Here is a 27,137-nt window from a genome sequence, read left to right as displayed (position 1 = left end):
CATTTGGTATACGCAGATCCACAAATATGCAAATTAGTCCCCGCCTCCACTCAGTTACACCAGCTCAGAATACCTGATCCACTCGGTCAACTTTACTGTAGTAAACGACGCACAACGGCAAAAACAAATACTGGTTTAATTCAGCCATATATGTTTGAACCAGAAACTGATTCAGAAGAAGAAGTGGAAGAGTAAATTATACAGGCTTGTGTACAAGTCGATGTATCAGAATGGTAATGCGTTTTATGTATTGCTCTCTACGTAGGACACATAACAGTTATTGATATGATTAGCCTTTGGCTTGACTACGTTATCAAACAGCTGATAATGGATTGCTAATGTTACGAAAACCGTGTTTAACCTCAAGCATTCTTCAACATTGCCACTAGAGGTGCTACAGTGTACATTAATGTAAACTGCCTTTCTCTATGGTCAGTTTTTTGTCATGCATGTCAACTAGTGTCTTGGAAAAACAGTTTGAAGAGAATTTTTACTAGTTAGTAAAAGTTAGTTAAACTTTTGATATATTTCTAGCAAGCTACGTGAATAATATTCGGTTATGAGACCCTGATATTTACACAAGAATGCCTGTAAAATGTTGTACGGTTGTGCGGCATTCTGAATTGAATTGAGAATGATTTTCAAGTTCCAATTCAATTCCTGAATTTGAAGCGAATTTGAAACAGAATTGCAATTTAAATTTGAATAAAAGGAAGTAGACTTAAAATGAACTAAACATTTTTATAACTGCAATAAGTGTAATTTTTAACAACAAAAAGGAAGGTTCGCTAGGATAAACTCTGAAGGACAGCTTGACAAAACATGAAAGATTTTAAAATTGAATTAAAAAGTTTTATATCCCTGATGGACAGACAGAGCTTCCTCTTTGACTCTCTGTATTTCTCTCATGTTTTTCTTCCTGCTGGCATGGCAAAACAGCTCTATCAAAATCTCTGCCACTGCCAAATTAACTTTGCAAAACAGCCGGTAACCTTTTGCACCGATACCGTACAACTGAATAAGTCGTCACTTTCCTGACTCTACTGAGAGGTGTTGTTCTTGCTTCTCTCCTTTCACTATATGGCTCCTGATGTCTCTATAGCTGTTTTTGTGGTCTCTTCCTGTCTTCTTTGGTGCCTGACTCCCTGTGGCTGCTTATGATGGACCTGTTGGAGTGCTGAGTCCTGAAAGCACAAGCTGACATGTGTCTCCAGGCTCCCATTTGGCCCCCTGGTATTCCCAATCCTGGTCTGAAAGGACAGAGCCCTAGTATCACATTAGCTACAAAGCATAAACAGAAGTAGGGGGAAAGAGAAGGGGAGGGAACCTACACTCCAAACCAGTGGGCCCATTGAGGAAGGCCATGAAAGCCAGCAGAACCAGCTATGACCAGCTCAGAACCAGTTCTGGCCCTCTTTGTCCATTCATCTCGCTTTTTTTTTTTTTTTACTGCTTTCTACCCATTCCTTTGCTTTTAATTAGGAGAAGCTTAACATAACAGTCATGCTCTCTTCATGCTTGAAACTCTGGGCTGGCATAACCTCAAGTTCCTCCAGCTCCTTTTCTCCCTTCTGCCCCCTCGCTCTTCCCCACTACGCCCCGAAAATGTGAATTAATAACCAAGCAAAAAAAAACGAATCGGTGTGAACTCTGAGAAGATAAACTCTGGATTATCCAGTGAGATGGCATGTTACTCGGCTTGCTGCGCAGCCACGGCCAGAGCAATGTGGTTGGACAGCAAAGCACGGTAGGCAATTGTGCATGCTGTGCTGTTTCCTGGGAACAGGGCTGGAGGAACAGAAGGGTGATTGTGCCAAGCGTCATTATATCAGTGGGGCCTCCTCGGCTTAAACTCGCCAGGGCACTCGAAGGGCTGAAAAGGTAATTCATCGGACTCCTAAATTAAAAAAAAAATGGTGAACCTTAAATTTGGGAATGGGAAACGGACCTATGATGGGGGCAGAGGTTTGTGCCAAGATGCTGAATGGAGAACCAGCCTGTCCTTCATGCACTCCACTAATCAGACAGACAGTGGTCTGCCCGTAACAAATAGACGGTTACAAGTGATTGGCCGGAGGAGTTCAAGGCTTTGGGCGGAGTCAACTGAGTTAACTGCAACAGGTCCCATTGTTGCATATTTAAACACATAATAGCTGCTGCATTTGCTCTGCGCCAGAATTTGTGATGACTTTCAGCCGGGTCTGAAAAACACAAACAGAATTTGTTTTCATTCTACGCCGATGTCTGGCAACTCCTAAACACACTGGGGATGAAACTGCCTTGCCAACTAGGTCATAGCTTAAGTTTCTTGAATAATGAGAAGTTTATTCATGGATTAAATACTCTGCGCAGCCTGCTTTCAGTTGCTCATCAACACTAAACCCACTAGTACAGACGCACACTTCCGAAGAGTCATAACATTGCCTCCCTACTTACGTAACAATGTCCCTCGTTCTCAAAATGAGACGGGGACATGCTAATTTAGACTCATTATGTTTGCATGACATCAAGCAGTCACATGCAAAAGAGCACGAATTTGTTGCGACATGATTTGGTGTTGTCAGGAGCTAATTTAGCTCGGTGCCTGTGAAAAGCACTTATTAGGAGTGCTGCAACGACACATCAATGTTCATTAAAAACAGCCTACGAATGTGTTTAAAGTGTCCATAAATTACTGTTATTAAGACTGATTCATCCTTCTCTGTCACGAGATTCAACACCAGCAAAAACGTGAGTGAAAGAGGAAGAAATCGACTAAGAATGGATTACAGAAAAAGGTGGAGAGAAAAAAAAAAACACAGAGAGAGAGGATTAAGAGCAAAAGGGATTAAAAATAGTGGTTGCAAGGTTCTGAGTGGTTGCTAGGCCATTTCTAGGTGGTTGCTAGGGTGTTCTGGGAGGTTGCTATGTGATTGCTTACTAGCCCGTGTCAAAAGAGCCCGCCCACGTCTTTAAAGGGGTCATAAATTGAGAAATAAACTTTTCCTTGAGCTTTCGATATATAAGAGATCATCGTACTATAAGAATATCCTGTAAGTTTCAGAACTGAAAACTTCCTCGTTAGTCCAAGAAAAGCTTTTATTGACACCAGGCCCAGCAAACGACGGACCATGGTCGGTCATTGCAACATTAGCCCCGCCCACTATCATGTTAGTGAGATGAGGAGGAGAGAAGAGCGATAGAGGACTAAAAATAACATTACCTTTCAAAGGATCCAAATGCTAGGAACATGGTTATTTATTTTCAACAATGTGAATGGCTCAGTTGAGCTTTATTTATTTGTATTCGGAACATTTCACTGTGAAATATGTGGCAAATCAATCGTATTTTGGCGCAGGCATTTCGAACAGACTTTTATGATATGGACTTGACAGCAATGCAACAATATGTAAGTAACTGTGTTCATTCTAATGCCTGATCTGATATATAATGATTCATGTACAGTCAGATGATCTTTGTTTATGTGTCAGTAAATCAAACCAGTAACTAAACGGTAAACTTCACATTGTTTCTCTTAGTAGGATCAAAATAATCTGTTATTTAAATAGTGATTAAATTATATATAGAAAGCAATCACAGAACGCTCCCTTTACAATCACTGGAACCATCAATCAAACAGTGCACTGAGTTCTGGACATGTGCCTAAACTCCCATTTTATTCAACGAATCTCTTAGTTACATCAAGTTTTCACTGTTAGTTATGATGAAAGCATTTGTTTGTATGCAGAAATTGAGTTGCAATGACGAGATCACTGCTTTCATGCGCTCAACAACATATCTTTCATACCACGATCTAAATATAATGCCATAGATTAAGCGTAATGCTATAATCAACACTTTTCACGATTAGTTAACCTTGAGATCTGGAATAGTAAAAATGTGCTAAAAGTTTTCAAGAGAGTAATACTTAGCTATTTCATATGCAAAGATATTAGCCATTCACAGCAGTGGGTGTTCACACTGAAGTCTCTCAGCAGACACGCCCCTTAAAACAGAGCGTTCAAATAAGAGGGCTAAACTCATGGTAGGAAAAATGCCTTTTATTTCTAAATTATGACAATTTTTGATGTAAAAAAGCATACTAACATTATAAGTGCACCCCAGGAAACATTATAAAACAATAAAACAATACAGTTCATGACACCATTAATGTTTTTGAAATAAGTCTCTTTTGCTCACCAAGGTTACATTTATTTGGTCTAAATATTGTAAAAGCAATAATAGTAGCCTTGTGTACTGTAGGTCTACAGGATTTTATTACCGCTATCACAAATTGTCTGATTAAAAAAAAACGTAAGTTGTCGGTGCCAATAGCCTCGTGGGCAGTACCAACATTTAGCGTTGTTCCTGGCTCGCTGACCTTTCCCGATTCCGTCCCCCTCTCTCTTTCTCTCTCTCTCTCTCTCCCAACTCGCTTCCTGTCCACTCTATATTATCCTATCATAATAAAGGCAAAAATCACCAAAAATAAATCTTAGGGGGGACAAAAGTAAGTTGTGCACCTAAGGTTTAATACTAATAACACATAAAAGCAGTACATCTGTCCTGGGGACATTAGGACAGTGTTTAATGCGAGCACAGCATGATTTTCAAGGGTGGAACATTTTTACCCAAGCTTAAATAAGCTTACCCAAGCAATGTGAGCATAATCATCTCTCTTTCTCCAAAAACCAAAGAATCGTGTTAACAAAAGTAAAATGAAAGACAAAATGAGATGAGGTGAGACAGAAAGAAAGAAAAAAAAAAAAAAGCAAGATGCAGATACAGACAGAGAAATCTGGCACCCCCACAACACCAGTGAGACACAGCTGATGCAACTCCACAGCATCAGTGACGTGGGCAAAGCTGCATCAGGACGTCACTCGGTCCAGGGGTTTACACACAGCACTGGAATGTTTGCCCTCAGCTTTCGGATGTGCGTGAGCTTTGTACGTGGTTTGGTGTCCTGATCTTTTAAATGATCCCTGCTGTCTGATTACTTACAGACATACCAGCTGCATGTACCAGGCACACACTCGCACACCTCTGCTATTCACTTCATTAAACCTGCGCTGTAATATTCAGGCTAATTGCTCAGTCAAAACCCCCAGGTCTTTAATTAACCGATGGAGGATTTGGAACTGCTGTGAACAACCCTCTGTCCGCCATCTGGATTATAATCTCAGATTAACTGTATTCTGTCAAATTCACCATATTCCAAGAAAAATGATTCAGGTTATTAATAAAACAACACTATGGAAGATTTGTTTTAGCTTTATATATTGGAGAAAATGAAGGGGCTCTTTCCTTCCAGAATGCAATTGAGAACAAAATCTACATAATTCTCCAGAACACGCATATTTCATATATGGAAAAAAAAACATTAAAATATATAAAACATTATATATATGAAATGCATATATATATGAAATTGGGATTTCACGTGATTTCAGTAAACAAGGCTTCATTACGTCATTAAGTGTTTCGAAATTTCAATGGTTCACGTGACTTTGGCAGTTTGATACACACTCCGAACCACTGATTCGAAACAAAAGATTCGTAAAGCTACAAAGCTTCATGAAGCAGTGTTTTGAAATCACCCATCACTAGATATTGTTGAATGAAGTTGTTATTTTGGGGTTTTTTTGGTGCACAAAAAGTATTCTCGTCACTTCATAACATTAAGGTTGAACCACTGTAGTCACATGAACAGCTTTAGTAGCTTTCTGGGCGTTTGAAAGTATAAATTAACTTGCTTTCAATGAAGGGCCTCACGGAGCCATTGGATTTTATCAAAAATATCTTAGTTTGTGTTCCGAAGATGAACGACGAACTTATGGGTGTGGAATGACATGAGGGTGAGTAATAAATGACAGAATTTTCATTTTTGGGTGAACTAACCCTTTAATTCACTTTCGTTCTGTTGAAGCAGCAAACATGCTGCCTACTTCCACTGAAGAAAAAAGTTATACAGGTTTGGAACAACATGTGAGTGAGTAAATGATGGCAGAATTTTCATATCGAGTGAAGTGCTCCTTTAAATTCTGGTTGGTATAATCACAACCTCCACAAGAGAAATTTTGGAGATTAAACAGACTAAGAGATTGACAATGACATTTCTCTCGCATTTTAGGTGAGTAGCTAATACAGCAATATTTTCAGTGAGTCATACGCCACAAACACAATCCAACACTTATTCACACAAGTGCAGAATCTGTTGGATTTTTCAAAGCCGTCACACATGGGCTAAACTGGATTAAAACTGGATCACATGCCCACCTGACTGCAGAATAAACATCCAGACTCTCCATTCGCAGTCAAAAATAGCACAGAACATTCACAATCAGTCACGTGACAAGCATAGATGTACAGCGCTGGCATCACACCATGCATCCTGTGATGTGAAGAGCAGACGTTCTGTCAAGGTTGCTGATGAAGTGTGTGGATAACAGTCAACTGTGCAAGGAATGGATACATAAACAAGACTTAAACAAACGTGTCAAGGCTTAAAATATATTTTCTGACTGCCATGATAAAATCACCTGTTTTCCAATACAAAATTCTGCTGACTGTTTAAGTAACTGCTGTCTAACATTAGTAAAGGCTAGTTAGGAAGTGTAAACACTCTTTTCAGAATCATGTCATTAACCTTACTGTAAGGAAACATATTGTAGCATAGATTGTACACAATAGACTTCTGTCGTGCTTAACAACACCTCAGGGTGCTGGAGGCTGGTGTGCAGTAAGTAGTGTACTGAAAATCTTGAGTCCCCTGGAAACCGTGCATGAATGTCTATATCAGGTGTTTAATAGTACTTCTGAGTACTGCAGTTTAAAATATAAAATGAGGAAATTGGAGTCAAAAACAGTGGGAATGTGGACTATAAAAATATAGTATATAGTATATAATATAGTAAAAGTATACTTGCTGAAATAGGTTTTAAAGGTGCCCTAGAACTTTTTTTTTAAAAGATGTAATATAAGTCTAAGGTGTCCCCTGAATGTGTCTGTGAAGTTTCAGCTCAAAATACCCCATTGATTTTTTTAAATTAATTTTTTAACTGCCTATTTTGGGGCATAATTAGAAATGAGCCGATTCAGGGTGTGTGGCCCTTTAAATCTCGTGCTCCACGCCCCAAGAGCTCGCGCTTGCTTTAAACAACATAAAAAAAGTTCACACAGCTAATATAACCCTCAAAATGGATCTTTACAAAGTGTTCGTCATGCAGCATGTCTAATCGCGTAAGTACAGTTTATTTTGATGTTTACATTGATTCTGAATGAGTTTGAGGCTATGCTCCATGGCTAACGGCTAATGCTACACTGTTGGAGAGATTTATAAAGAATGAAGTTGTGTTTATGAATTATACAGACTGCAAGTGTTTAAAAATGAAAATAGCGACGGCTCTTGTCTCCGTGAATACAGTAAGAAACGATGGTAACTTCAACCACATTTAACAGTACATTAGCAACATGCTAACGAAACATTTAGAAAGACAATTTACAAATATCACTAAAAATATCATGATATCATGGATCATGTCAGTTATTATCGCTCCATCTGCCATTTTTTGCTATTGTCCTTGCTTGCTTACTTAGTCTATTGATTCAGCTGTGCACATCCAGACGTTCTGCCCTTGTCTAATGCCTTTCATAATGTTGGGAACATGGGCTGGCATATGCAAATATTGGGGGTGTACACCCCGACTGTTACGTAACAGTCGGTATTATGTTGAGATTCGCCTGTTCTTCGGAGGTCTTTTAAACAAATGAGATTTATATAAGAAGGAGGAAACAATGGAGTTTGAGACTCACTGTATGTCTTTTCCATGTACTGAACTCTTGTTATTCAACTATGCTGAGGTAAATTACATTTTTGAATCTAGGGCACCTTTAAGCTGGATGCACACTGTACGATTTATAATAGCCATTACAACTGTTGCTTGACTGTACGAACATGATCACCGCCGTAAGCCATGTCACGCTGTAGGATCTCAGTTGTCATTAATGTGAGACTGTACGGCAGTCAAGATGTGTTATAAACAGACACATGCAAGAAGACTCGTCCGGAGTTTTACATCATCGATCCCGTGACACGTTCGGTGACTGTGAGCTGCGTTTACATGAGGGATTGAAATGGTGGCTACAAAACAAAACCAATCTCTAGGGTTAATTTTGATCATGGCTTGTTTTGTAAAGAAAAAAGGAAAAAAATGAAGACGTTTTTGGTTTTTGATTTGACGGTTGTGGTGGGAGAAGTCACACTGTAGGACTGTGCATCAAATCTTCGGACACTGCCAGAATTTCGTCTGAGGTAAAATCTGATCACAACGGTCATTAATCGGCTGTCAGTGAACATGTCAAACTAATGATAAAAGACTTCAGATTTTGGCCTAGGATATGAGGAATCTTTAGGATTCTCAACATTTGTTTCAGAGGGCTAAGTCGTGGCCAAAATCGGAAACGTAAAACATTTTTTTGCTTTATATGCAAAGCACTTGCCAACAAAATCATCCCAATCATTCAAGAATGATTTATTCTTTCAAAATATAGCTATTCAGGACATTTGTTGAAATATTTTTTTCATATCGCAGAAAAATAAAATTTCTCAATGTCAGTTTTTCTCGGTGTATGACAATCTGATACTGGATGTCCAATAGAATGCAACATGTCAAACTGCATCACAAATCAAAAACATCAAAGTGAAAACTCCAGAGTGAACATGGTCCTGTTACTTAAGTTTCCTTTGACATCAGTTTTTCATTACTCTAATGATGATCACAATCTAGTGCTTGTCTTCATCTGCACTTCTCTCCTCTTTTTCCCTCCATCCAGAGAGGATTTGTGATTAATGAGATCTGTGTGACAGAGATTCATTCCAAACACACCAATTTAGACATCAACTGTCAACCCTTCATCTTTCTCCTAAATTACATGAAAATGCACACAACTGTTCAAAAGTTTGGGGTGTTTTGAAAGAAGTCTATTAATCTCACCAAAGCTGTATTTATTTGATCAAAAATAAAGTGAAAAGAGTAATATTGTGAAATATTATTACAAATATTTTAATATATAATATATTAATATTATTTCACTTTTTTAACTTTAGTGTGTAATGTGGTTGTTTGAGCATAAACAACATCTGCAAAGTTACGACGCTCAAAGTTCAATGCAAAGAGAGATATTTTCTTTTACAGAAATCGCTTTTTTAAGGAAAACAATCAGCTTCTTCTGAGGTTGGTGACATCACAAACCCAAATATTTACATAAACCCTGCCCCCGAGAACACGCAACAAAGGGGGTGAGGCCATGTCGGGCTGCTTTAGAGAAGAGGAAGTGTTGTTGTAGGACTGTCCGGTTTGAACAATGTAAGGCTGAACACCGTTACTGACAATCTTCATTTTGGCTGCGGAAGATTCTCCAGCTTTGTTGTTGTTGAGCAACCGAAGCGAGAGCTGTTAAAGCTCCGCCCTCTTCTGGAAAGGGGGCCGGAAGCAACAGCTCATTTGCATTTAAAGGGACGCACACAAAAACATTGTGTTTTTACTCACACCCAAAGACAAATTTGACAAGCTATAATAAATCAAATTAATCAAATGATCTGTGGGGTATTTTGAGTTGAAAATTCACAGACACATGATGGGGACACCAGAGACTTGTAAAAGGGGCATTATAGACAAAGACTATAGAATAACACAAGACGTGTCACTCGTATTGTTTTGAATGGGAGAAAGTGTAACGCGCAATATGGCGGAATAAGTCCCGCCTTCTAAATAAGAACCAATCGCCGATTGGTAAAGTCATCACGTCACTGCAGCGGCCGTTAGAAGCACTGGTTTCTATAGAAACAGTCAGACGCGCGCCTCCGAAATGAGGCACAAGAGACGCGCATTTAGGTTTGCGCATGCACATTAGCTTGATCCAGCCTGAAAAATAGTTTAACATTTATGAGACAGTTGTTGTCAGATTTCATTGGTGATTTCAAATATGAAATTTAATCGTAAGGTTGGCGAACAGTTTTGGAGAATTTGATGTTTCCCCATTCATAGAGATAGAAGCTGCATGATGCCCAGGATGCCTGAGAGGTGTTTCAAAGATGGCCGCCGAGTGAAATGACTTGTCTTAAAGGGACTTTGTTGTAGATCCCCTTTAAAATGTAATTTGTTCCTGTGTTGTCAAAGCTGAATTTTCAGCATCATTACTCCAGTCTTCAGTGTCACATGATCCTTCAGAAATCATTCTAATACGCTGAGTTGGTGCTCAAGAAACATTACTTCTTATTATCTTGATATTTTTATGGAAACATTTTTTTTTCAATGTTTGATGAATAGAAATTTCAAAAGAACAACATTTTAAATAGAAATAAAAACAGTGCTAAATACAAACTTTTGAAAGGTAGTGTAAAATAAACTGAAAAAAAAAAAAAAAAAAAAAAAATATGGGCCATGCTATTGTTAAATAATACAAATATAGAATAACAAATAATGCAGGCAGGTGCATCTCATATGGGAGGGGACGAACGTCACACGGAGGTACGTCACATGCTTCGAGTGCAGCTTCCTAAGAGGGAGATTTAGCGAATCTCATTCATCCAGGCAAATTCTCTCACTCTCATCTCAAAAAGAGGCTTCAGGCTGAAGCTGTCAGATACTGATGAAGAGTTTTGTTTTTTTTTTCATCTGGCACAGTGGAGGTTTTGAAGACGTCACAGGCATCAGGCATTGCCCATCATATATGATGAGCTTTGCCTGGCCTCTTTTTCCTCCCCTACTCTCCTTCACTCCCTCTCTCCACCCCCAACGTGTTCTGTGTGTCTTTCCCCGGAGGCAGCGTGGAGAGTGACTCATTGCAAATGTGATTTATTTATAGGCCTGTGCTCCACATCCTGTCGGGGCTGCTCAGGTTCCCACACTGAGATCGCCACAGGTAGTGGAGTTAACATCACACATGCACAAAGCAAGCACAGGTAAAACACAGACCACTTACAAACAGTAGAACTAAAACGGCTTGACTCACATTGAATACAGCGGACAAATGCATGAGGCCGTGCTGACAGCCAGGGAAACAAGACGTAGTAAAACATCCGTTTAAATTATGTGATATACGTTCAATTACAGTGATTATGATCATTTATTTACATTACCACTAAACCACAGTACATCTGTGCCTGGAAAAAGACAGAAATGAAAGGTCAAATCTCTATTTAAAATTCAGTCAATCAATTTCAAATTATTTTAAAGGGAGAGTTCATCCAAAAATGAAAATTATCCCATGATTTACTCTCCCTCAAGCCATCCTAGGTGTATATGACTATCTTCTTTCAGATCAACACAATCAGAGATATATTTAAAAATATCCTGGCTCTTCCCAGCTTTATAATGGTACTGAACAGGGGTGTGATTTTGAAGCCCAAAATGCATCCATCCATCATAAATATAATTCATACAACTCCAGGGGGTTAATAAAGGCCTTCTGAAGCAAAGCAGTGGGTTTCTGTAAGAAGAATATCCATATTTAAAACTTTATAAAGTAAAATAACTAGCTTCTGCCAAAACTTATTTGTAAAAGACAGTTTAAGTGGAATTAAAATGCACTGTCTTACCTCATATTTTTATTTTGATATTTGCTGCATATGAATAAGGTTTAAAATCTGTTGAAAACTTATGAGGTTCAAATTCAGTTGGGATGTTGCCTTTGAATGTGTCTTTGTAGACAGTACACAGCAAAGAAGCTCACTAGTTTTTAGAGCAGAGCCAATAACAACAGATGATATTCTAAAATAGAATTAAGACATAAAACACTATGGAACAGTCCCACTATTTAGCTCTTTGTCTTCAGTAGCCAGTCATCTCATTTCACAGTCTTTTTGTCCATTTATCCAACTTACTGCAGGTGTAAATACTGTAAATAAGGAACAATCGTGAGACACTTTAGGAATGTTTAAAGTTGCATGGTTTTTGGATGCAAACTTTGTGTGAATAATAAAGCCTTATCCAGTGAGAAAGGACAGATTAAAAAGTGTGACTAACATAAGAGATCTCATTACTTTACTAAGCTCTAAATAAATAAATAAATGTCAGAAAAAGGAGGGAAAGAAAAAGTGATGAGCCGGCAAGCTGTCACATTAATCCAGATTGTATAAGACGATGGAATTAAGACAAAGAGCATGTGAGGTCGTAAGAAAAACACAAATGCAGTGATTAGATGCTACTGCACTCAAGTTGATAAATCACTGACAAAAAAAATCATTCACACATTGCATTATGGGTAGCTGACCCTAACATGATAAGATCTGGATAGTGGACAGAGTGGCCCCAAAAAGTATGTGGACACTCTCAAAAATATGAATTATATATATATAGGTGATGTCAGTCTGAAAAGTGTTCATACCATTTTCTAAAAAGTCTGGATTAAATGATAAACATGTGTAGAAACTAGGGCTGTCAAAACGAACACACACGTTAACGCATGCAATTAATTTTTTTTTCAGTTTAATGTGTTATTCAATTATTTTTCAGTTGCATTAAAAATAATATATTAAATAAACAAATAAATATATTTCGCAACCAAAAAGAGTTGGAATACATTTTTGTCTTCATTATAACTATTGTTTTATACTTGATAATCTTTTTGTGAAATGTTTTGTTTAAGAAGCTTGAAAAAAACAATTAATGTGACTAGGTTTGATATTTTGTTATGTAATGCAATGTATGACATACATTTTTAAGTCCTAAGATAAAAAGTGTCTAGAAGCATTGAGAGAGTGATAGCATATAAAAGTACTCACTCTATAAGTCCCATAATTAATATCTAGAATAATCAAGTTTTAGAGTAATTATATCATGCTCAGTGGGAAAAAAGGCTACATCTTCAATAAGAATGTGCCTTACTCTACTTGAGTTCACTTGGCTCAGAGGCCGTATTTGTTTTCACTTTCTCCACACAACTGCCATTTCCGGTGTGTAAGGGCATGTCTCTCTGTTAGGAAGTTATTGTGTGATTCGGAGAGTAGCGGAGAACACTGAGGCAGTGTTGGATCGGTCAGGCGCTCAGCAGATGAGGGAAGCCTCCACATGTTGGCATGTCATCTGCAACAATAGAAGAGCATAACAGTGGTCCAAACAGGGCGTATCATTTCAGGTCGGCCCATCAAAAGCCATTCTGTGCCAGTGTCCACACGCCAGCCCCAAACAAAGGAACACCCTCTCCTGTCTTCCCTGATGTTCTTCTCCTGAGTCACGTGGTGAAAGCAGAACATCGTGAGGGGATGTCACCGTGACCAAATGGCAAATCTATACTGTTGACACCTCTGATGAACCCAGATGACCAATCGGAAGCCAAAGCTCAGCTGATGACATCAAGAGACCCCAATCACTTTCAAGGTCTTAAGACAAAGGATACTAGGCATTCATTTCCTCTTTAACAATAACACTATTGGTTGAGTAGAGAGAAACAATGTTGCATTGACTTGGAGTGTACTTGGCGAGAATTAATGGCGTTGTAATTGGAGTCACATTCAGTCAAATCCCTTATCAAATCACTGAATTAAAAGCATTAAGTGAATTAAAGCATTCTTATTGTGAGACATGAATACTGGCATATGAAATGCATTTTTATGAACCATTAGACAAAATATTTTTAAATTTAAAAAAAAAAAAAAAAAAGATGTACTATGATGTAGTTAGAATATCGAGCTCATATTTGAGGAGGGAAAAAATATTATTCATTGGCCCAAACTGAGCAAAAATATGCAATTTTGTTTAGATGCTAATATTTATATGGCCAAAAAGTTAGATGACATTTTGATAGCGTGTAATGTAAATCAATGAGATCTTTAATACAGTATAGCAGACTACTTACAATGCATTTAAATATCAGTTGTCCCTCTATAGCTCCCTTACTATGTCTTAGTAAGATGATATTTTAATGCTTTTTTGAAAAGCTTTTTATTGTAGGGGTAAAACATATAATATGCAATGAAATGATAATTGAGAGATGTACAAATAAATGTTTCTCAAAAGCCTGATGTATCATATTTAATACTCATATTTTAACATGATTTTTCTTTTTAAAAAATTATGTATGATAATCAAGTAAACCTATATGTAGCTTCAGTCTAGTAAGGGTAAATCTTAAAATATTAAGAACAATGTAAAAGTTATTCTTAGTTACTTTATAAAAATTTCACAGCAAAAAGACTTGTACAAGAGCTGAAGGGGGGCGTATTTAAAATGATCTAAAATGAGGCCTTGCTAAAATAGTATAAACTATCAATCAGACATCAGAAGAAATGTAGCAGATTGTGTACAACAAGTTTTTCAGCAAAGTTTTGAACATGTTGATCATTTAGAGACCTTAGAAATTAATGTGTAATTAGATGCTGCGAAATCTGACAGAAACAGTGTATTACGCAACATTTCTGACATCACGCTGCTGTTCTCTTATCAATCTCTGTCTGATATTTACAGTACATGACTCTGAACTTGTACTTGTTGGATTTATTACACAATTTTAAGTAATTCATACAGACAGACATGCATATAGTGCGCAAATACTGAATCAGGGCTCCAGACTGCGACCAAATGGTGGCATTTTGTGACCTTTTTTCCTGCCGGTACGACTAAATTTTGTTAGAGTTGCCCAACTGATGAGAGCTGCCATGTCTGTTGCATATAATGCATATGAGAAACATCAAATGAAGTATTCTCTGCGCTGACATGGAAATAAGGAGAAATTATATAAGGCTCACCAGTGAGTAACACTATCTGTAAACATGGTCGCAGAAATAGTCGAATGTTTTTACATTATTCATTTCAAACTTTTGGGAGTGAAATTCAAACACTTTTCAGGGATTTTTTAAGAGCTTGACACTTTTTCCAGCACTTAAAATCTCTAAATATGATCTCATTTTAATGTTATTTTTAATATGATTATTTGTAAAACTAAAAGTTCAAATATGAAGGAACACTTTGTGGCAAACAAACTTTTATTTAAAAAGGCATGAAATTACCAGTATAACCAGTAGATGGCAGCAGAGGAGCACTTATTGGCTTATTAGCCATTTCCACTCCCTAATATATGGGGAAATGTAGGAAAAGTCTCATGAAAAACAAAAACTTTTCTTCAAATTGTGATTGAATTACACAGAAAGCAAGTAAAGAGTGCTCATTTTATAATCACTACATTTTATAAATACAAACTGTCGGTCAGTTCAGTATGGTACATTTAATAAGAGTAAAATATTTACATTTGGGTTTTGCATGTTACTGTTGTTAACAAAAGTAAATTTTTTCTACATCTCAATTCAAGCTCAGTGCTTTACTGTCACATTTCCGATAAATAAACGTGTAATATTATTAGTAACTGCAAAACAAAAGTAATAAGATTAAAATACCTTTATGATTAAACCCCCACCCCCTGCCCAGCGCCACCAAATCAGGTGCTGGCATCTCCTTCTGTAGATCTAGTGGCACCGGTGCCACTGCTCTCAAATGTTAGTCTGGAGCTCTGTGAATTCACCCTTCGCCAGGCGTTTGATTGACAGGCGATCTGACCAATCATAACACAGAATCCGCCATTTGCACGAAAAAGGAGAGTTAGTAGGTTGTTTATTGCCGTCTTTCCGTGGTTGAAACAACATACCTTCTGATTCTGATGTTCATTCATGTTTATTTCATGCAATAACTATTAAGAGATGATCGGTTTAGTCGCTTAAAGGTGCCCTAGAACGTTCTTTCACAAGATGTAATATAAGTCTAAGGTGACCCCTGAATGTGTCTGTGAAGTTTCAGCTCAAAATACCCCATAGATTTTTTTTAATTATTTTTTTTAACTGCCTATTTTGGGGCATCATTAACTATGCACCGAGTCAGGCTGCGGCCCATTTAAATTTAGATTAAGACAATTTACGATTATCACTAAAAATATCATGATATCATGGATCATGTCAGTTATTATTGCCCCATCTGCCATTTTTCGCTGTTGTCCTTGCTTGCTTGTTTAGTCTGATGATTCAGCTGTGCAGCTCCAGATGTTAATACTGGCTTGTGTAATGCCTTGAACATGGGCTGTAGTGATGTTCGGTTCGCGAACGAATCATTCTTTTTAACCGGTTCTTTTCAGTGAACCGGTCGAACCAGTTCACCAAATCGGTCTGAATCATTCCAAACAGTTCGCATCTCCAGTTAGCAAACACGAATCCACAAATGACTAAAGTTACTCACTTTTTGACGTGCCTGACACTACCTCTCGAAATAAACCAACATCCCAGAGCTATTCAGTTACTCCAACAGTACACTGCCTTAACCTGCTGTAAAGAGAGAACTGATGATGATGGGCACGAGCAGCAGAGCAGCTGATATGAGTGCGCAGGCGCGGCGTACATGAACGAACATACACGGCCTGTCACTGTTCTCATTCTCGAGTCAAGAACCGGTTTTCGGATCATCAGTACACAACCGCTTCTTTCGGACATGTCTGATTTGAGAACCGATGAGCTGATGAAAACAGTATTTATTGTTTGAATTTGAGTAAAACCGCTCTATATTTAATGAAGCACATAAAAAATACCTAAACAGAATACAGAAGTTTGTTGCGCATAACTGTGTATTCTGTCTTAAGGTGACAGTAGCCTAATAAACCTGCTGCCGTCTGAGGCTTTATTGGTAATTGAAGAACAAAAGAAAATCATTCACTGATCTTGAATAACTTTTGTAACTTTTGTAACTAGATTCATCTATATTTTTATTTATAAAAAGAAAACTATGCAGTGTGATTTTTGATTTCAATTTCTGAACTTTGCTCAGTTGTATTTATTTGTGCTTTTGCTATTTTTTTTTATTTTTTCTTATATTATTACTGACTGTTTACTTGTCTTTAATAATGTTTGAAATGTATATTAGTTAGCCTAGGCTAGTTGTATTTGTTGTGGTATTTTTGTTTAAACCTTAAACAAAAAAGGCAAGAGTTCCTTCCTTGTGTAAGTATTCTTGAGGCTGCTGATTTTTGTTCATTGTTTTCAGCTGCAATATAATGTTTTGCAAAGAGACAAAATAAATGTGTTTGATATCTAAATGTTTGACCTTTTTTTTACCTTATTGGAATCGAAACTTGGAATAGATAAGAATTGAAATCAATAAGCAGAATCGGAATCACTAAAATTCAAATGATACCCATTCAAAAACATTACAGCACATGCAACTTAATGCCAAAACTATCCATACAGCAGATAGTTTGAACAAGGCCAGATGATTCAAACTCAGTAGATCAAAAAAAAAAGCATTGGAATAACTGTTAAGCCAGCCAATGAGATGGCTAGACTCCAAAAAACTGCTGTTGGATGAGGACGACAATTCAGCTCTGCCAACACTAAAGTGTCAATACTTATCTACAAGCAAACCTCAATGGCCAGTTTGCAAGCAATGCTGAAACATAACTGCCAAAGTTGGAGATGACACATAAAATTGGACAAATGACATATACAATATGACACAGACAAGAGCTTTGCCAACACAAACACCTCAATCAAACGATATTTCAGCCCTGTTGCAATTAATCAGATTCATGCGAATTGAACCATTACACAAAATACACCAGTAAAACATCTTAAAGTGAAGGCCAGGGAGTGCACACACTGGGTTTTTTTTTTTTTAAATTTCTTTAAATGTGTAACTGTGTGTGTGTGCGTGTGTGTGTGTGTTACTTCAGGATAGTGCTGGTCAGTGGTCAAGTATGATAGTGATGTCACCACATAGCACATTTCTAGTTGGTCAAACAGATTGCGTTACAACTCACCACATGTCACTCCCCGGTCTTCCCTACTTAATAATTAACAATCATTAATTTAAAACCTCAGTGACACACATCTTGTTTACTACAAATGTCCATATAAAATCAATGTGAAACAAAACATAAATATCCATAAGTGGGGTTACATACAGTAGACATTTTACATTATAGAGTAATTGAGGTCCTTTCTGTGATTTCAGCCCACTTCAGGCACACAATTGACCCCACTGAGAGCTGTCACATCAACACTCACAATCTGCTTCTGATGTGAAGTGCTTTCAATAGAACCAGTGATCATGGACCAGCTGCGCTGTATCTGTGATATATATCATCCTCTATTATTCTTTGGCTCTATTGTGTTATTCTATCCAGCAATTACAGGAGCAGTGCACATGCATTCGCTTTAACACTGAACAGACATAAAGACTGTTAAAGGGTTAGTTCACCCAAAAATTAAATTTCAGTCATTAAGTACTCACCCTCATGTCATTTCACACCCGTAAGACCTTTGTTCATCTTCGGAACACAAATTAAGATATTTTTTGATGAAATCCGAGGTTTTTTTATCTCCCATTTTATCACCCAATTGCTACTCAAAACTAGCCCAAAACTAGTCCAATTGCATTTCAGGGGGGATCCCACGGTAAAAATCGCATTCCGGGGTAAAATCCGTGTTTTTGCCAGGGCTCTTTCTGGGTTACAATCCGCCATCAAAATGATAAGTAAACTATAAATGATCCGCTACAAGCAGCGTCCTCACGTGATAAAACTGACTAGCCTGAACAGGACTCCTTCCTTTCTGTTTACGGACGTGATGGAATGACGCACAGAGGAACTGCTGCATGCTGCATGATGCTTTCCCGCGGAAATCCACCATGTCGCTCTTATTATAAAACATTACTACAAGCTTACCGTTGTGAATCGAGACAAGAAAATTAGATAGTTTTGAACACTGGCTGGTTATGTACTTGCTCAAAAATTGATTTTGGATCATTTTTAACCAAAAAAACTGCAGACTGCAGCTTTAAGTTTAAACCACTGTAGTCACATGGACTATTTTAACTCCCTGAGGTCTGAAAACGCGCCGGCGCGTTTTGCAGGATTTTTTTCACATTGAAGCAAAACAGACTTAAAATACTCCGTCATTTCTTGTCATAGAGACATAAGTAATATATCAATTGAAACTATAGAATGTCTTCTTTTATTTGTGTACACTCAGAGTAAAAACACAATGTTGTGCTTTTTGTAAAATAAAGAAAATATGATGCGTGATCTCTCCTCTCCCTCTGAACGAAGTCCAATCTGATAGTTCTCAGAAAATGAACTGTAACTTATGAATACTAATGACAAAAAAAATGACACTTACGTCTAAAGAAACGTTGAAATGTCAGGTTTTAAATCGTGCAAGTCAAATCGAAAACAAACATTCTGTGTTTATGTAATCTGTATGAAAAGAGAGCCATGTCAGAAGTCTGTGATTCAGCTCATTATCCGCTAATGCGGCCACGCCCACGGAGCCAGCGCTATTCAGACACAAATTCAGAGGCAATACATGCATTCATCGTCTCAATCGTGTATTTATTGTCTTGAAAAGTGTTTATTTGGATGTTAAAGCAATGGTTAGCGATCTCTAGAAGATATGCCGTTAGTTCCTAGTTCCTTTTCTTCTTTATATGAATTTGTGGCCTAAAGGTGTACAGAGAGCGCCCTCCGGCTGCAAGTATGAATTGAAAACACCATTCCTGAAATGTCCTCTTCTTCTTTAGAATAATTTGTGGACTAAAGGTGTACAGAGAGCGCCCTCTGGCTGCAAGTATGAATTGAAAACACAGTATCCAGCACTCATAGTGATGACAATAAATATTACTTCTCAGTATAGAAAATTGACATAAATATATAAGAATCCATCAATATTTCTCCAAATGTGCATGCTTTTAAGCTAAAAGCCAATATGAAATGCCATAGAGGTAACATAATTGTTCAGACACTTTGCATCACAGAAATACATTATATTTTAAAGAATATAATAGAATACCATTATTTTAAATTTTAATAATATTTCACAGTATTGCTGTTTATGATGAGCTGAGACATTATTACAGAGGGTTTTTTTCACAGCCTACCTGACTGAAAGGCCTCATTAATATGCAAGTCATTTCAGGTCATTATTATGTGATTCTTTTGTCTTCTCAGGTGTAAATGGCCCATTATTCATGCAGATTCACGCCTCCACGCATACTGTGTTTCTTGACAAAAAGTGTCTTACAAAAACTAAATCAATATATTGTTTTATATGAAGGAGTAGGCAGCATAATTTTTTACATAATTCTGTAGCAAAAACTCTAGTCTACAACCTCCAATACCCAGAAGTCTTGTGAACACAGATTTAATATACTTTTTTTGGCCTTATTTCAGTGACTTAGTTTTTTGTTTTTTCAATAACCACGCATAAACATTATTCCTTCAAAAATACAAACATGTACATGTTCCTCACATATTATTGTAGCCTAGTTTGTGCTGAATACAGTGTAATGACACTTTTGTCATTTATATGTTTATGAACAACTGAAAAAAGCACAAATGTCAGGGCATGTCAAAACTTCTCCAAGCCCCAAATCAGCCTCAGACTCCAGAGGGTTAACGATGTCTTTACTACTTTTAGGACCTTAAATGTGGTAATTTTGTTGCTTTCTATGGGAGATTAAAAAAAAAACTCTTGGATTTCATCAAAAATATCTTAATTTTTGTTCCGAAGATGAACGAAGGTCTTACGGGTTTGGAACGACATGAGGGTGAGTAATTAATGACAGAAATTTCATTTTTGGCTGAACTTGGCCTAACGCTTTAATCAATATTGTTATGCAAGTTGTGCATTTAAAGATCTGCAAGTTTAAAATGAATAATAGGATCAAAATTATGCCTATCAATAAATGAAAAACATCAAAAAGAACAAAATCACCTTGAGTCACGAAGCCATGCTTCTTTACCAACTCAAACTCTCTTGCAGCACACTTTTCATGCATATTAAGCAAATAATTAATGTTTGCTTTTCATTTATGAGGAATTAAATACCAGATGCACTGATATCCCAAACAGACTAACATCAGAATAATCTACTAATGCTAGCAGGGTTCAGATCAGACCACCCGTCCTAATGCATCACCATCACACCGAAATTGAATTCTGAATCAAATACAAAATTGCCATCCCAAAATGCCTTAGGATAAGAATAAATAACCTTTGTCGAGGCATTTTTCTATTGAACCACCTTTTAAACAACTCTAAACTTGATTAGTTTGCCTTAAGGGCATGTCCCAATGACATTTTAGTACATTTCAAAGGTCATAAAATAAGAAAAAGAGTAATATTATTCAATGTGCACATAAGAACCATATTTCATGTATTCACCTGTTATCTTGTCCTGTGAAATGTCACTTTAGATAACTGGGACACAAGAAGAACAAGCCTGAGACATCTAAGAGGAGGTGTGTTCAAAATGACAGGATTAGAGAGAACTCAATTCTTTTGAAGTCAAAATGTGATTATTATGCTATGTCTAACAGCCCCTGTGTTTGGATAGACTTAAACAGAAAGGAGGAGAAAAAGAGAGAGACAGGGAAATCGTGCTTTTACTCTTCCTCACCTAATCACTGGTTGGAGCACAGCACCTTCTGTGCCTTTATCTACCACCTCAACCACCTGACGTGCTCTACAGAGTGAACTCATGATACTGAATATCTCAGCTTCACCTAGGTCACTTCTGCTGGGTCTCATCTGTTACCCAGATGCTCTGGGCTGATGCTACACTAAGGCACAGGTGCACAGGAACAGAAGTAACTCCATTCATATTTCATATTCATTGTGCATTCATACCCCAATGACCCGTTACTGAAGCCGTAACATAGTAAGTCTTAACATGAAGCCTGCAAAAAAAAAAAAATGATGACAGAGGAAGGCAAGTTATAAACACACAACAGGCAACTAGTTCTTAGAAAGATAATCTTTGTGTCCAAACAAATCCGTTTATATCATTTTCTAAAAAAATTGATTTAATGACTCTTTTGTAAAAAGTGGTGTAAAATCAGAACTTCTAAAATACTTTCCTTACCTTGAATAATATAATATAATATAATATAATATTCAGGAACATATGAAAATTTCTATTTGAGTTGGAAATATATATATATATATATATATATATATATATATATATATATATATATATATATATATATATATATATGTGTGTGTGTGTGTACATAAGAAATAAAGGTTTTACCCATGGGCGTAGAATATGCAGGGGACGGGGGAGACGTGCACTTTTAATAAAACGGAAATTCTTCCCCGGCACTTTTTGCATGAACTGTCGTTTTATTCTTAACTAAAATGAGGCGATGTAAACATTATGGAGCGCTCACTCTCCTGTAATATACGTTTCATTCATACTGGAAGCCGGAGGGCGCTCTCTCACAGAATGTCCAAATGGTTTCGTAGAAGTAATTCAGCTATTCGCTGTAGCAGCAGCTGAATAAAATGCAGAAGCATATTGACTGACGAAATGCGAAGACAAACACACGAATGAGACAAGATATGTGTTTTTCAAGCCATCTCAAGGTCTTTATTGACAATAAAGTATATGAATAATGCAATGCTATTTTTTGACAACCTTTTTCATTTTTTTTTAATAAGTCTCTTATGCTCACCTAGGCTGCATTTATTTAATCAAAAAATAGGCTACAGTAAAAAACAGTAATATTGCGAAATATTATTACAAACTAAAATAGCTGTTTTTTACGTGAATATACTTTAAAATGTAATTTATTCCTGTGATGCAAAGCTGAATTTTACAGCATCATTACTCACATGATCCTTCAGAAATCATTGTAATATGCTGATTTGCTCGTGGAAACTTTTCTGGATTCTTTGATGAATAAAAAAGTTCAATGAACAGCATTTATTTGCATTTACAGTCACTGCCACTTTGATAAATTTAATGCATCCTTAATGAATAAAAAGTATTATCTCTCTTTTTTTAATCTTACCACAAATATTTGAATGGTAAAATGGTTTCCACAAAAATATGAAGCAGCACAACTGTTTTCAACATTTATAATAATCATAAATGTTTCTTAAGCAGCAATTCAGCATATTAGAATGGTTTCTGAAGGATCATGTGACACTGAAAACTGGAGTAATGATTCAGAAAATTCAGCTTTGTAATACTATTTCACAATATTACTGTTTTAACTGCATTTTTTGATTAAATAAATCCAGCCTTGGTGAGCAGAAGAGACATAGGCCTATTTCAATTGTACAATTACAATTGTAATGTTTCCAAACTTTTGATAGCTACTGTATTTTCTGCCTTATTCTGTTATATATTGGTTATTGTTCAACAATGTATTTGATTTCTTATTAAAGACAAATTGATTTCAAATTAAAAAAGCAAGAGATGAGATTAAAAAAAAAGTAAAATCTATAAATTAGACAAAAGTCAGATAAAAACTGGTATTGCACCCAACATTTCTGTCCCCCTCACTTCTGAAATGATGGCTACGCCCTTGGTTTTACCAAAAAAAAAGAAAAAGAAAGAAAGAAAGAAAGAAAAGAAACACTATTACTATTAGTCTTTTAATGGGATTTTTTCTTTCTTTTTTTATACAACAAGCAGACAGTTACACCACCTTGACATTTCATCATTTGCCATAGGCTGTCTCTCAAACCGTAGTGGGCTTCCTTCCTAGACAGCATTTTTGTGGGTATCATGCAGACTTTTTGAGCTTCCCAGGCGCCTTCCCCTTTAAGTTCACCTATGATTTAGTTTTGACATGTGCACGCGCACCTAGAATGCCAAAAATGCTGTCTTGGTAGGCACAGCAGCAGGATTTGAGACACAGCCATTAACAGAGGAAAGTTTCTGCTGTTTCTAGGCGACAGAAAGTGATATTCAAATAACCCACACAATGAATTAACAGACCTATGACAAATTATTATATTTAGAAACGGTGCTCATCGGTCACAGGGGCAATAGTTTGTATCCTGTGAGGAATAGTAATGTCATCGTTAAAAGACTACGACTAAAATGTGGGTCACAACGGATATAAAAAAAATAAGGAAAACGACGACATATGTCGTGCCTTTGAGAGATGTATTATATGAAAAAATATCACAATATTAAAAACGTTCAGTCTTACCGGACAGATTTTCTGTGATGGAAGATAACTGAGAAATGTCCTTCAGATGAAGCTCTCCCCGTAGTTTACCTCAGATAAAACATATAACACCACAAAACTTGAGTATGGGGATGTGAGGACCGTCCGGTATGAATTACTGCCGTTATTCTCATTGACTTGGAGCCCGTGAGTCGGTTTTGACGGGTTTTTAAAGTGGGCTGTAACGACTCTTCAGTTTCCCCGCCTCCGATTGTCTAGACCGAGCCGCGTCCAATCGAATCATTCCATGGAATCTTCGTCACACACTGGACGCAACTCTCCCGTTCTAATCAAAGTAGCTTGTAAGCGCGTGCGCTGAATATTACGGGTCCGTTCCACAGTCTATGGTCCGTTCAGATTGTGGCGCGTCGCGTCGCGTCGCTCACATTTGATTGGTCGACTAGGGTATAATGGGGAGGGGAGGGCGAGGAAACGTCAGAATTCAATAATGCACTATTCTCGACCTCTCGCATGCTGTGCTGCTGATGAAGTGTTGATGGACGCGAGAAATCTATCTATCTATCTATCTATCTATCTATCTATCTATCTATCTATCTATCTATCTATCTATCTATTATGTCTGTCTGTCTGTCTGTCTATCTATACACTGCACCTGCTGACTCTTTAAATATAATTTTATTAAATATCATTAAAAACATATTATCATTACATATTATCTTTATACATTTGCTAGAATATTCAAAATTTCACTGTATTTTCACTTAGCCTATAAATGGGATCAACATTATGTTAGGCCTATATCATTTTAATAATTACATTAACTTTCACACACTGATTACATTTTTGCTATCTCTAGACATCTGAATTTATAATCTGAAAAAAAAAAAACACCCTCTGTGAATATGTTTGCTACAAAATTCACATTTCATCCTGTAATGAGTTCGATGTTTTGGTAAAACAGCAAATGGCTCATATCTTTGTGTTGTTGTTGTTTTGTTTTGTTTATGTATGTGCTCAAATTTTCTACAGCAAGTGCATTCTGTTGATTAGGAAAAACTGGTTCATTTGGATTCAGATACAGGTAATTATGGGATCCATTAAGCCTGCAAGCTATTGGAGAGGTAAGCAGCAGCTCTGTATGTGTGCATGTTTTAGAGGGACTATAGAAAGGGCGACAGCATGCGTGCAACATATGGCCCAATACATAAAGGAAATATAGACCCAAGTCATATATCCGGCATGTGGCCGCATAGTAAGGATATACAATAACGACAAATCCCCAACAATTTGATGACTTCAAAGACCAGTTTAATATTGAGTGTGGATGTCACACAGCGCTCTGGCTATGGGGAGCTAGATCTTAAAGGCAAAGGCATATCCCCAACCACTGTGCCCTGCTGTACTGGTCCAGGTGCGTCAGTACAGCTGCATGCATATCACGCATGTTGCACAGCAGTGAGGATCTCCGGACAGCCTTTGGGGGAAAGTTAATGGGGCCACTGTGTATCTCTGCACAGCCAGAGACCGAAATACTGATATCCTTAACAACCTCACTACCAGGAAGTATGGGAATTCATATTCAGCCTTTTATAAATGTTAGGGGACTTTTAATGTACTTTGAAGTTTACATTTATATGGATATGGTATTTTTTCCTGCATGAATACATTTAATAATTTTGAGGATTATGATTAATATTTGGAATGTATATTTTTGATGACTTTTCATATATATAAATATATATATATATATATATATATATATATATATATATATATATATATATATATATATATATATATATATAATATATTATATACACACACACACACACACACACACACACACACAGAGTCAAACCAAAAATTATTCAGACATTTTTGATATTTTTTATATATTTTTACTAGTGAGTGCAGGACACTATAGTTCATTTATAGTTCATTATAGTTCAAAAATTCTTCATATAGTGGACTACCAGTAAAAGTGATAAATTGATAGTAAAATTTGGAACCAAAAATTATTCAGACACTTTGACCTGACCATGATTTGCTTAAGTGTTATCTGACATAATTAAGATTATTTTTTTCTGACACAGTTTAACTCTGAGATCTTGTCACATTTTATTACCATTTTATTTTAACTTTACTGAATAAACTGTATTAATGAATGAAATGTTTAAGGTGTCTGAATAAATTTTGGTTTGACTATATATATAATATGATTTAAGTATACAACTTATTTTAAATCTTCAAGTCATTTTTCATGTAATGTATTGAAGTCAATCGAAATAAGTTATATACTTCAATCATATAATTTGTCTCTAAGGACATTGTTTGCAGACTGTTATGCTTTTTCTATAATTCATATTCAGCGAAATATCATATAGCATGCTGCTCTTGCTAAGATACGGCATAAATAGTAAGTATGTAATAGTAATAGTAGTATGCATACAAAAGTAGTATGCATAAGAAAGGATTCTGTTAGGTGCTTCATATAACTATTTAGGGGTTCCCATAATGGGATCATTTTATGGATTTTTATGGACTTTATGGAAATTCATTTTTTTATTTCAATTACATTTTATGAATTAAACAGGTTATAGAAACTCAGAAAGTATTGTGCAATCATTTAAGACATTTCTCTAAATAGAAGCTTTTTGGCATTGAATATTCTTTAGAAATTGAATCCAGAACCCTAGGGTTCTATATAGAACCCTACTGAACCATTTTTGTGCTAGTATCCTATTCTAAATTCAGCCATTGATTGAAGATTCCAAAGGGATTTGATTCAGTTTTCTGATCTTCTATTCCAGTACAAACGCCTTGTTTAAAATCCTGTTTTTAAAGAAGTTATTTGTTGAAACTTGCAGTATTTTTCCATGAGATTAAAATGATTAAATGTGAATGTTTTAATGTTTTTCTCTTCAAGAGTGAAAGCACCACTACTAAATCTCTCTGACTGTAGGCTTTGGCTCCTGCTTTGATTTATGTTTGCAAAAGGCGCAGGCCACTGACAGAGTGAGATAATTAATTTAGACACAAGTAGGCTGCATATCCCACCCACAACATGCATTGCTCGTGTAAATTCCGATCTGTTAGACGTTTCCGTTAACCAGTGGCGTGACACTTTTTGTATGATGCAACCATCAACAAGGTAAAAATGGGGGACGTAACGTCATTGCTCTAGCCTGGCCCAGCACC

The 27,137-nt window shown here is 36.7% G+C and overlaps 1 protein-coding gene across 2 annotated transcripts in view; it reads right to left on the bottom strand.

Annotated features, from left to right (window-relative positions):
• The window catches only part of slc38a3a (solute carrier family 38 member 3a), a 55,762-nt gene extending 31,472 nt beyond the window's left edge, over positions 1–24,290 (bottom strand). Inside the window, exon 1 of one of the 2 annotated variants that reach the window (XM_048171931.1) lies at positions 23,961–24,290. The gene's annotated coding sequence lies outside the window, so the exon portion shown is untranslated. The remainder of the gene's footprint in view (positions 1–23,960) is intronic. The other variant, XM_048171932.1, reaches the window with a different exon arrangement.
• Between the last annotated feature and the right edge of the window lie 2,847 nt (positions 24,291–27,137).

The sequence above is a fragment of the Megalobrama amblycephala genome, linkage group LG21 (genome assembly GCF_018812025.1).
Source record: "Megalobrama amblycephala isolate DHTTF-2021 linkage group LG21, ASM1881202v1, whole genome shotgun sequence".
Taxonomy (NCBI): domain Eukaryota; kingdom Metazoa; phylum Chordata; class Actinopteri; order Cypriniformes; family Xenocyprididae; genus Megalobrama; species Megalobrama amblycephala.
Note: the sequence above shows the minus strand (reverse complement) of the source record. Positions and strands in the feature narration are given on the sequence as shown.